This window comes from Prunus mume, linkage group LG5, assembly GCF_029339155.1.
Source record: "Prunus mume cultivar Tortuosa linkage group LG5, ASM2933915v1, whole genome shotgun sequence".
Lineage (NCBI taxonomy): Eukaryota > Viridiplantae > Streptophyta > Magnoliopsida > Rosales > Rosaceae > Prunus > Prunus mume.
The window spans coordinates 2,213,565-2,224,134 of record NC_142702.1 but is presented as its reverse complement, the minus strand read 5'-3'; the positions used below and the strand labels follow the sequence as shown (position 1 = coordinate 2,224,134).

Below are 10,570 nucleotides of genomic sequence, written 5' to 3'. Positions count from 1 at the left end.
TTACGTGATTATCCAAGCCTAATTGAGTCCTAAGTGCCCTACAGTAGATTTATAGCTAGAGTTTAAGGCCTGCGAACGATTATGGAACAAGTTCGGACAAGCTCGAAAGCTAGGGTTTTTGGTTCTAGACTTGGATTTAGAGTTTGGAGATTAAAATTCGATTTTTAGAATTTGTAATTAATTGAAACTACTTTTAAAATAATTTTATATTCCACAAAATGACTTAAGATAATTAAATATAATTAATTTGTATTTATTAAGTCATTTTTATGAAATTAATTGAAATATTTAAATACTAATTCTTCAATAAATAGTATAGCCATAGCCGTGCGGCTATACTACAAAATATAATATTTTAACAGTGTAGGGCTATTTCTAGCATTTTAAGGAAGAATTTGTAAAAGAATTATGTAATGGCCCCCAAACTAAGTTATTCACACTCTTGGTCCCTCTAAAAATTGTTTTCTAGCTTCACCCTCCTATTTTTTTATATAAAAAAATTATGAAAGATTTCATTAATTTGATAAACTTGGAGTATTATCCAATAACAATGAAGTAATTAAGTCATGGAGGATCTTCCTCTAACCAAAAGATTCTTGATCTAACAACAAGGCATGCCTAGCAAGGGAGTGAGCCACCTTATTGCATTCTATGGAGCTATATCGCCATCTCACCATAGAGAAAGAATGTATGAGGCACTTAGCTTCTTTAAAAAGGTGACCTTCCACACATGCAAATCTTCCCCATCTTTCTCAAGAGCAGTAATAATATATTGTGCGTCCCCTTCCACTTCAATAGTCCCGACAAAATTTCGGTGGGAAAGATCTATCGATTGTTTTTTATATAAGACAGAGATATATCATGCGGTGTTACTGCCAAATTCACAAGCGAAGTTTTCAGTGATGAAAATTGGGATCAAACAGGTCAACAATGGTATAAGAGGGCTCTAAATCCTGTTGGCATTGATGAAAATTGTGTTGTGTGTTTATTTATCTTGGACAAAGGAGAGAACATGTAGCACAAAAGCAAAGTAGAACACAGCAATTTATGTATTGAGAACACTAATTAGTGCTTTCTACTTCTTGGATAAAGGAAGAGGTGTCAAGGACGATGTAGCACAACCAAGAGCCTTTGTCACGCCAACAATTGTGGGCTTGACATTAGAACACATAGAGGTAAGAGGGCCTTTGTCTCCGCCGTAGGTGAGATCAATGTCAGTCAACTCCACATTCTCACACGGTATGCCCGTGGTACATACAAGCTTGACTGCAAGTGGAGTGAAAGATGAGCCCTTAATGTTCTTGAAGCTGACATTGCTTATCTTAACTTTTGACGGAGGTTTTTGTTCACACTGAGTATATGGGCAGTACAATTGGTCTACGAGGATAGGGTTGCTGACGTTAACCATGATAATATCCTCATAGTGTATACCCGAGGCAGTGCTAGGCGAAGGAGAATCTGGAAATGTTTTGATTCTCACACCGTTGTCCGTATTAGTCGGGTGCAGTTCTTAACGTGATCCCGGTCACATCCTTTTCGTCCTTATATTTTCCTGGCTTCCAATGCTTATTCCATGGCCAGGCCCACAAGTAACATCACACTGTGATTTCGTGGGAGTCATCACCAATAGAAATACAGTCATCCCCAGTTCCAATCTTTGCATGAGTAATGTTGATACCAGTGAAGCCCCGATATGGATTCCATCTGTGTTTCTACTGTCGTCAGGTGCTGTGATGGTAAGCTGTTGAAATGTAGTATGGTTGCATCGGAAAACATGCATGTGGAAAAATTTGCTGTTAAGTGAAGTTATGTCCTGAACTTTGGAATTTGTGAGGAATTCGAACCGCAGATTAACGGGAATAGGTTTGCAATTTTTGTTTTTGTGGCAGTCATTTTGATTCCAAGAAAGTGCTCCTTGGCCATCAAAAGTCCCACCACCTGATAAGGTGAGCATGTCAATGTACTGAAAACCAACCCAAGTATCCGGTCTTGTGAGTTGGCTAGCGTCTGCTGGAGCCTGCAATGTGCCTTGAACTTGCATCTCAATAGGAGCCTTACAGGGGCCTCTGAAATTTGCTTTTTTAAGTTGTATGTCCCGCTCGGAACAACAACTTTACTTATGCGGATGGCGATGCACATGCATCACTCCAAGCCTTGGCCAAGGCCGTACTCGACATCAGAGCCAGGCTTTGCACCGTATGTTGCACTCGTCACGTCAAACACACTAGCATGAGCTTTAGGTGTAGATGCTAACAATAAGCACAAAAGCATTGCCAAGAAACTTAATTTCATAGCCATCTTGATTTTCCTTCCACTTTGTTATTTTAATCTCTGTTTTTTTCCCTTTGGAAGGATGATGCAACTCCATTTTGAGTTGAGGCCAATTTATAGTCCGATTGGGAAGGCTCAACGCCATCAAACTATCCAACCAATCACTAACTATTTTTATACACAGTTGCATTCTAGTTTAGCTTTATATCCTATAATTAGTAAGCTGTTTAGCCTTGAGAATATTCATCACCAAATCTCTATCTAGAACGTGCTAAGCTGTTTGTAGTATTGCTGTCCTCCTCCACACCCCGCAATATATGTATATTCCAAAAAAGGAGGACCAAAACCATGCATACACACCTGGATAGAGTTAACAAGATCAACAGGAAAAGACCATGCCTACCCTATTGGCGCATCTATCTATGTATATACTTTTTCTAATATCATCCAACTAGAAAGTGCCTCATCTTAACAACTTTAATTCATCTACTTAGCTTAAATAATCCATTTGCACCATTGTGGTGGTTAGTTCATCTATTTTTTACCGTACTCTTTTTATTTGTCTTATAATCCAGAGGTTTTGCCTCTCAATGTTAATGTCAAGCCCATCATTACTTGTGTGACAAAAGCCCTTGCCTGTGCTACCTACGATGGGTTAAAGAAGTGGAAAGTACTAAAGATAAATTGTTGTGTTGTTTGATTTTTATTTTATTTTGTGGTGCTTGTGCATAGAATGGTATGCTCCCCCTGCTATACTGCATAAAATGGTTTTCTTTTTTGTAATTAAGTAATATCTTACCATTTTTCAATTACTTTAATTATTATTTATTTAGTGAATAATTAGTATTTAAATATTTTACTAATTTCAAAAATTACTTAATAAACTGTAATTAATTATTTTAAATTATTTTGTGGACTTTGTTTTTATTTTATTTTGTACAAAATAAAATGATTGAAGTGAAGAAGAAGAAGAAGAAGAAAATGAGCAACAGTAGAGAAGAGAAAATTTTAGCCAAAGAGAGAGAGCAAGAGAGCAACACCAAAGAAGAGAAGAAGAAGAAAAAGAAGAAGGGAATGGGAATCTATCCAGTGAATCAATTCCCAGAATCTTCGCACAAATGCCCACATACTTCAAATTTAAAACAAACCTAGAACTTGACGCAAAAAACCTTCAAGATAATTGAGTTTGTTGAAAACCCATTTTAAGCCCGGTTTTGGGGCAAGCGAGTAAGGAACCGTTGGAATAATCGTAGTGCATAATGTGTCTCTGACTCTGCGTCCTTCCACAAAATGAAACAATTTGGCAATTAGAGAAATCTGAAAGTTAGTATTTTTTGTGACCTATTTTGATTTCCTCTAGGCGACAAGACAATAGGAGAGTACGTATTTTTTTTTGGTTTGACAAGAGAGTACGTATATTCGTTAGAATTGGATATGTAAAGAGTGCTGCTATTTCCACTCCTTATTCTATTTTCCTATCTATCTATTTTATCTTCAAATTTTTAAAAATAAATTTAACCCTTTGTAAAATGACTTCTAAGAACTTAGAAAACATTTATCCAATAAGTTAGACAATCCACAGGCACCTTCACTCTCGACATAGTAACCCGAGTCCCGACCAATTACCCGTTCTCCCAATCCCCTACAAAATTCATACCTCTTAAGTTTCTTCTATCTTCAATTCTTGCAAATTACAAAGAAGACTCATCAGAGAATGGAAGAAAAAAAAAGGAAATACGTACAGTAAAGAAAAATATATTCAAAACTCATCTATATATTGATTCCCAACTTCATTTCTTTTTTCCACCACCAAAACTTCCCATCCTCTTTCTCTCTCAAGTTTCTGCCTCAAACCCTCAAAAGCCCAAATGCTCTTCGATTGAACAATGGGGGGAAGAAAGATATATAGTATTGCGGTTTTTAGAAAATTATATGGTGGGAATTTGCATGAATTAATAATTACATGGCATTTTAGGAATATGGTGGATGGAAAGATAGGATTGTGTTTGTTTAAATTTACATGGTTGGTGAGAAGCTAAGGTAGGTGGGGAAATTGGATAGTGCAGTGGAAATAACAATGCTTTATGTAAATATGGTTCTTCCTTTCTCTCTCGTTGCCTTAAATAGTAAAGTGAAATATAGTTATTAATTTTTCCTTTCGCCAAAGAACTATGTATTAATGAAAATCCCACAAAATGCTAATGTTTTAATAAAGTACTTTCACAGACATAAGCTTAGGTAAGTTGGCTAGAGAAGATGTGCTCAGTGGTGGATTCAAGAAATTCTATTCCGGGGGCCAACGTATAAAAGGTAAAAAAAATTCATACAAAATATGTTGAAGAATATAAGTCTCACATCGGAAACTTAACTAAATAAAATAAAATATATAATGAATGATTCCACCACTAATATCACCAAGGCCTTTTGTTATAAAACCTCACACTTATTTGGCTTTGTAGGTGGTTAAATTGAGGACAATATCGGTGTTGCTAGTAGTGGACTGTTGACCCGTCTCTCTAAAATTTAACATGGTATCAGGGAGGGTTGAATGATTACTCCTGAAATATTAGGCCTTTACCCTTACTCATTACCCAATATGTGGTGTTCACATGTTGAACTTGAATGTTTACCCTTACCCCTTACCCAATACATGGTGTAATGTTTGACTCAGATGTGGACTTGTCTCCATGTGTGGCCCATTATGTGGTAGTCCCACGTGAGGGGGACGTGTTGAAAAATATAAGCCCCACATCGGAAACTTAACTAAATAAAATACAACATATAATGAATGGTTCCTTTACTAATATCACCAATGCCTTTTGTGATAAAACTTCACACCTATTGGGCATTGTAGGTGGCTAAGTTGGGGACAATATCGATGTTGCTAGTAGTGGATCGCTAGCCCGTCTCTTTAAAATTTAACAAAATAGACCCATGAAATGAAACGATAATATTATATTTCATACTGAATAGAAAAACCACATTACAAACTACAATTTTCCACATCAAATTTTGAGTGTGGATGGTCGTGGTGGTTTGAGTGCGGAGGGGTAGGGTTAGGAGTTGGGAAGGTAGGGTTCTTTTTGGGGAAATTCAGTTGAAACTGATTTGGGGGAAGGGGGAGTATTGGGCTTGCTTTAGGTCGGTTTGGCATTGATGTGAAAATGATGAAAAACTTCAAAAATTGAGTTCGTTGAAAACCCATTTTAATCCCTGTTTTGGGGCAAGCGAGTAAACAACCGTTGGAATAATCATAGTTCATAACGTGTATCTAACTTTGTGTCAGTTAGAGAAATCAAAAAGTTAGTACATTTTGTAACCTATTTTGATTTCCTCTAGGCGACAAGACAACAAGAGAGTACCTTCTTTTTTTGGTTTGATAAGAGAGTATGTATATTCATTAGATATGTAAAGAGTGTTGTTATTTCCGCCTATCTTATCTTCAAATTTTTAAAGATAAATTAAAATGACTTGTAAGAACATTTATCCAACAAGTTAGACAATCCACAGCCACCTTCACTCTTGACATAGTAACCCGACCAATTACCCAGTCTCCCAATCCCCTACAAAATTCATACCTCTTAAGTTTTCTTCTATCTTCAATTCTTGCAAATTACAAATGGAAATGCATAGAGTAAAATCTATTCAAAACTCATCCAAAAATAAAGCCATGAACAAATTGATACTTCCCAAGTCTCCAGTTCTCTCTATGCTCTTTTTGGGGAAATTCAATTGAAACTGATTTGGGGGCCGGGGAGTATTGGGCTTGCTTTAGGCCAATTTGACATCGATGTGAAAATGATCAATCGTATAATCATGAAGTCATTATTTTAGATTGCAATATCTCTCTAGCATGCATAACAATATCTCTAAATTGAATGCCATGACCAATTACTAGATTTAGAATACAATTCTCACTCGATTAAAAAAATTGACGATCTTAATTTCCTGTAAATTCTACTAAAAAAATTAAAAGTCTCTGAAGTGGTCTTTAATCAAAGGTTTCCAAATAAAATATTCTGAAACATGTAGATCTTGTATCGTGCTATCCTCCAGTACTTGATAACATGTCATATAGATACATAGTGGACTTTGCCTACAAAAACCCCATCATGCATGCCATCCAAAGATGCTTTGCATATAATATTTTATGCACATGCAATCCAACAGATCCGATTCTTTTCAGGGGACAGCTAGCTATTAATTATAAAGTAATCAAGATTCATAGTCACCCTTTTCTTAATTCAGGGTAGGGTAGGGTAGGTATATATCCCCCTCTATATTTAGGATCACATATCCCCCTCTATATTTTAGCGGCCTGAAATGTGTGCTCATCGCCAACAAGCCAAATGCGCAAAAAGTGCTTATCACCAAAATAGAAGAATAATTTTTATATGTATTTGTTTTTTTCACGGGAGCTGGTTTTCCAACTTCTTGTTTATCCACTTACACTTTCCTGTAAGTGGATAAAAGACCGGTGAGGAGCAAAATGCCACAAACTTGATGGCTAATTAATGGTGTAATCTTCAGTCCTCACTTTCTATAAGTGGCCAGAAGAACACTTCTTCATCCGCAATAATTAAGTTAGTGCACGCCCTATAAAACTGCCCTTTGGTGGAAAAGTTTAGGACAATATCCGTACGAGACAACCTTTTTGTTACTTTAATTATACCTACTAATTCTTTCTCAAACTCACAGAACATGCTAGACGGAAGAAACCGACTTCAACTGGTAATTCTGAATCCCTCCTACTAAAAAATAAAAATAAAATTGGACTGATAAATAGACAACTCCTCCTCGATATCCATCGATCTTATAAAGAATATTTTTTGGGACAAATGCTTTATGCTTGTTCTTTGTGGCTGTGGTGATGTGAGTTGGGTTTATGTAGCTATTTTAAACATATCTTTAGTAATTTAGCTTTCAAGACCCCTGACGTATGACTATGAAGTTGAAAGGATACTGATTGATTCCTTCTTTGTGAGATACTCATCCTTTCTGCAAATTACAGTTTGACATATGCAAAAATAATTCATCAAAAACACACACAAATATATATATATATATATATATATATTCCACACACATGTCACACTGTTATTAGTAGGAATGTAGGAGCTCTTACTTCCATAGTAAGAAGGGAAATATTTTCCAAGTTAAAAATGAGCTATTTAACTCATATATACATTAATAAGCAATCAAAATAATGTCACTCAATTTTATGTTTCTTTTTCATATAAGTGATATTGAAAAGGAGAAAATCAAACTAGGACCTCGGATGCAAAGGAAAATGTTCTACCACTTAAGCTACAAGCCTCTACTACTATGTCACACTTTTTATACCCTAATATACTACTTTTTATGGTTGCATTCTTCTCCTTATCCACAATAATGCTTTTTGTAAGACGCACTTGATAAATGCTTCATCAATAAGCACTAAAACCTTTTTAACTTTAGAAAACATATCCATCTTTCCCTATGTCAGCCAAAAAGCACTCCTAAGTCCTAACCACACCATTATATGTAGTATAACTTGTGGCATTTTTTTTGGTAATTATCCAATTAATAGTTCATGTAATTTCACATTTTGGTTTTTAACCGAAATGGTCCTCGAACTTTTGCTTGAGTTTCATCCATCAACTAAAATTTTTATTTCAATTCACCCAAATTGAGGGATGTTTTTACCCCTCAATTTAACGGCAAAATTGACAGACTTTGATGATAAGACTAATTTGATACTAAATGGAGAGTTGAGGGACTATTGGAATGAAAAATTTAGTTGATAGACCAAATGAAACTAGAGCAAAAATTGAAGGGACCATTTCGGTCAAAAACCCCTTCATATTTTGTTAAAATGGAAAATTTACAAAAACCGAGATTTATTTATCCCATGGGAAAACATAATGACTCTGTGAGATGCTCGTGTGAAATTGGATGCTCCATTGCTCCTTGAAGCATGACAAATCCTTGAGTGAAAGCATCTCCAATTTATGCCTTGGTTTAACAGAACCATTCCCTCTGTTCTGGGAACATTCTCGGGTAGACATCACAGCTGAGAGGTGATCATTATTTGAAAGTAATTTGCAAGCCAACTCGGACGACAAAGTGGTGGAACATTCAACAGTGGCTTTCTTATTTGTGCTAAGCTTGAATGCTTTACGATGGGATTGAAAGTCAAATGAACAACTAGCGGGTTTCTTTGATTTTACTTTTGCGTTTATGATAACAACTCACACGGGAAAGTTTGGTAAACGTTGAAATTTTGCCTAGAATAAAAAGTTAGGTTTCTAATAATGTCCCCAATTAATATTGCTGACTACTTTTTCTTGGTCAAACACTCTTCATTTATTATGAGAAACTCCATTAGACAAACTTCAACAATACAATCAAAGACATCAACATAACATCTAATGCACCAATCTCACGAGGGCGACAAACTAACATACTAAATCTCCAATAGCAATAGCAAATTAAACTCTTAAAATTAAATTTTGTTGACATATGTGGCAATTTGACAAGGTTTATTTACTGCTTTAATCATTTGTGCCTAGCAGACTCTTCAATTCAATTAATGCAATTTTATAAAGAAAAAAAATATATATGAAAACATGTGAATAATGTCTATGTATTTATTATATGGAAAAAAAAGGTGCATGTTTTTAACATTTTCAAGGAGGTTTTGTTTTTCCAAAGTAAAATTAAATGTTTTGAAGAGCCAATGTCAACTTACCAGTCTTGAATAGAGAGAAATAAGTTGCAGCTTTAATGACTGTGTTTGACAAGGCTGTTGAAGAGAGTTTTGATGATGTAACTCACTTATTTTAGCATTCCAAAGTTGTTGACGAGGCAATTGGAGATGCTCTAAGCAAAACTAAAAGGGACAAAAGCCGTACAAAAACTACTAGCCCATATCACCATAATTAAGCATAACCCCAAACAAAGCCCACAAACCCAACATAGCTAAAACCCTAAAGCAACCCACGAACCTAAATGAACCCTACCACAACCACCTGAAGAAGTGCCATTGCAGCCACACCCACTACCACATCCGTAACAAATCTAGGGAAAACATGGTTTTCATCGATTTACTTGCACATAAGAGCGAACAAATAAACCAAAACAATCCTAACAAAGAATAATTAGGTGATTTGCAGTAACCTCCATCAAATAAGATGTAGAACCAAATTTAAAGAACTTGAGTAGTGTTAGAAAACATTTTTGGGAGAATGATTTGATTAAAAACATAGTTCAAAAGAGGTGATGGGGAACTTCAATCTGAACATGGATTATAAGAAATCACCACAAAAAGCTTCTTATTCAAAGTGCCTCAATGAATTTATTCACTAACCAAAAGAAAAACGGCAAGAAAAGAAGAGGGAGAGGAGGGGCAGTGACGCTTCTTCCTTCTCTCCATCCATGGAATTTTTCTTTGGGAGTCACAGAGGAATAAGGCGGCTAGAATTTTATTAGGTGTGTTCTTTGAAAATGTGATATCAAACTCTCTTCAATTTGATATTTTAATTAGTTGTCACATACATTAATTATGAATATATATGTACCTATATTGAAGCTGTTAAGATAAGAGGACGCGGTTTTTTTTTTTTTTTTTCGTTTTTTAACCCCTTAAAAAAGTAGTAATTTCATCTTTAATTTGATATTTATGTTCTTTTCTAATGAACATGTGTTGGGGAGAATGGAAGAGGGCACAACTTACTACATTAAGGAAAAATCACTAATTAGTTTGTAAATTTTTCGACGCGATAATTCACCCACAACAAACCTACACCACAACAATGAGGTTCGCTTCAATCAAACTCATCACAATTGCATTCATGAAAGTCGAGCTTAAAAGACCTTTTTCAATTAAGTGAAAACTAATCGGTAAATGCTAGTTAACCTTTATATTATGAGTAATACTAGAGAACATCAAAATTGTGAATAAATCACAAATGATGTGACATATTTTACATAATCAATTTATATTATACAAGAGGATGATCATGGACTTAAGGGGTTTTACCAAATCAACACAATTATGACTTTCTCCAATGATCAAGAAGGTTGACTTTTATATTTAGTCAATGGATTCCACAGTCAGGCTACATAATTGACTAGGATTCACGAGCAACACATGATGTGTTGTTTAAGTGAAATGTGTGGTTCCAAAGTAAGAGAGACATTGCTTTCATTAACATCAACCAACAAATAGCCATGTGTAAATTAATTAACTATGGATTAGAGAAAGTTTTTAGCGACCACTGGTCAATACTTTCCGTTAATCCAATGGTTAGGATTATCT

The 10,570-nt window shown here is 35.3% G+C and overlaps 1 pseudogene; it reads right to left on the bottom strand.

The window, feature by feature from the left end:
• Positions 1 to 1,075: 1,075 nt before the first annotated feature.
• Positions 1,076 to 2,298, bottom strand: LOC148916622 (exopolygalacturonase pseudogene; annotated as a pseudogene).
• Positions 2,299 to 10,570: the final 8,272 nt, after the last annotated feature.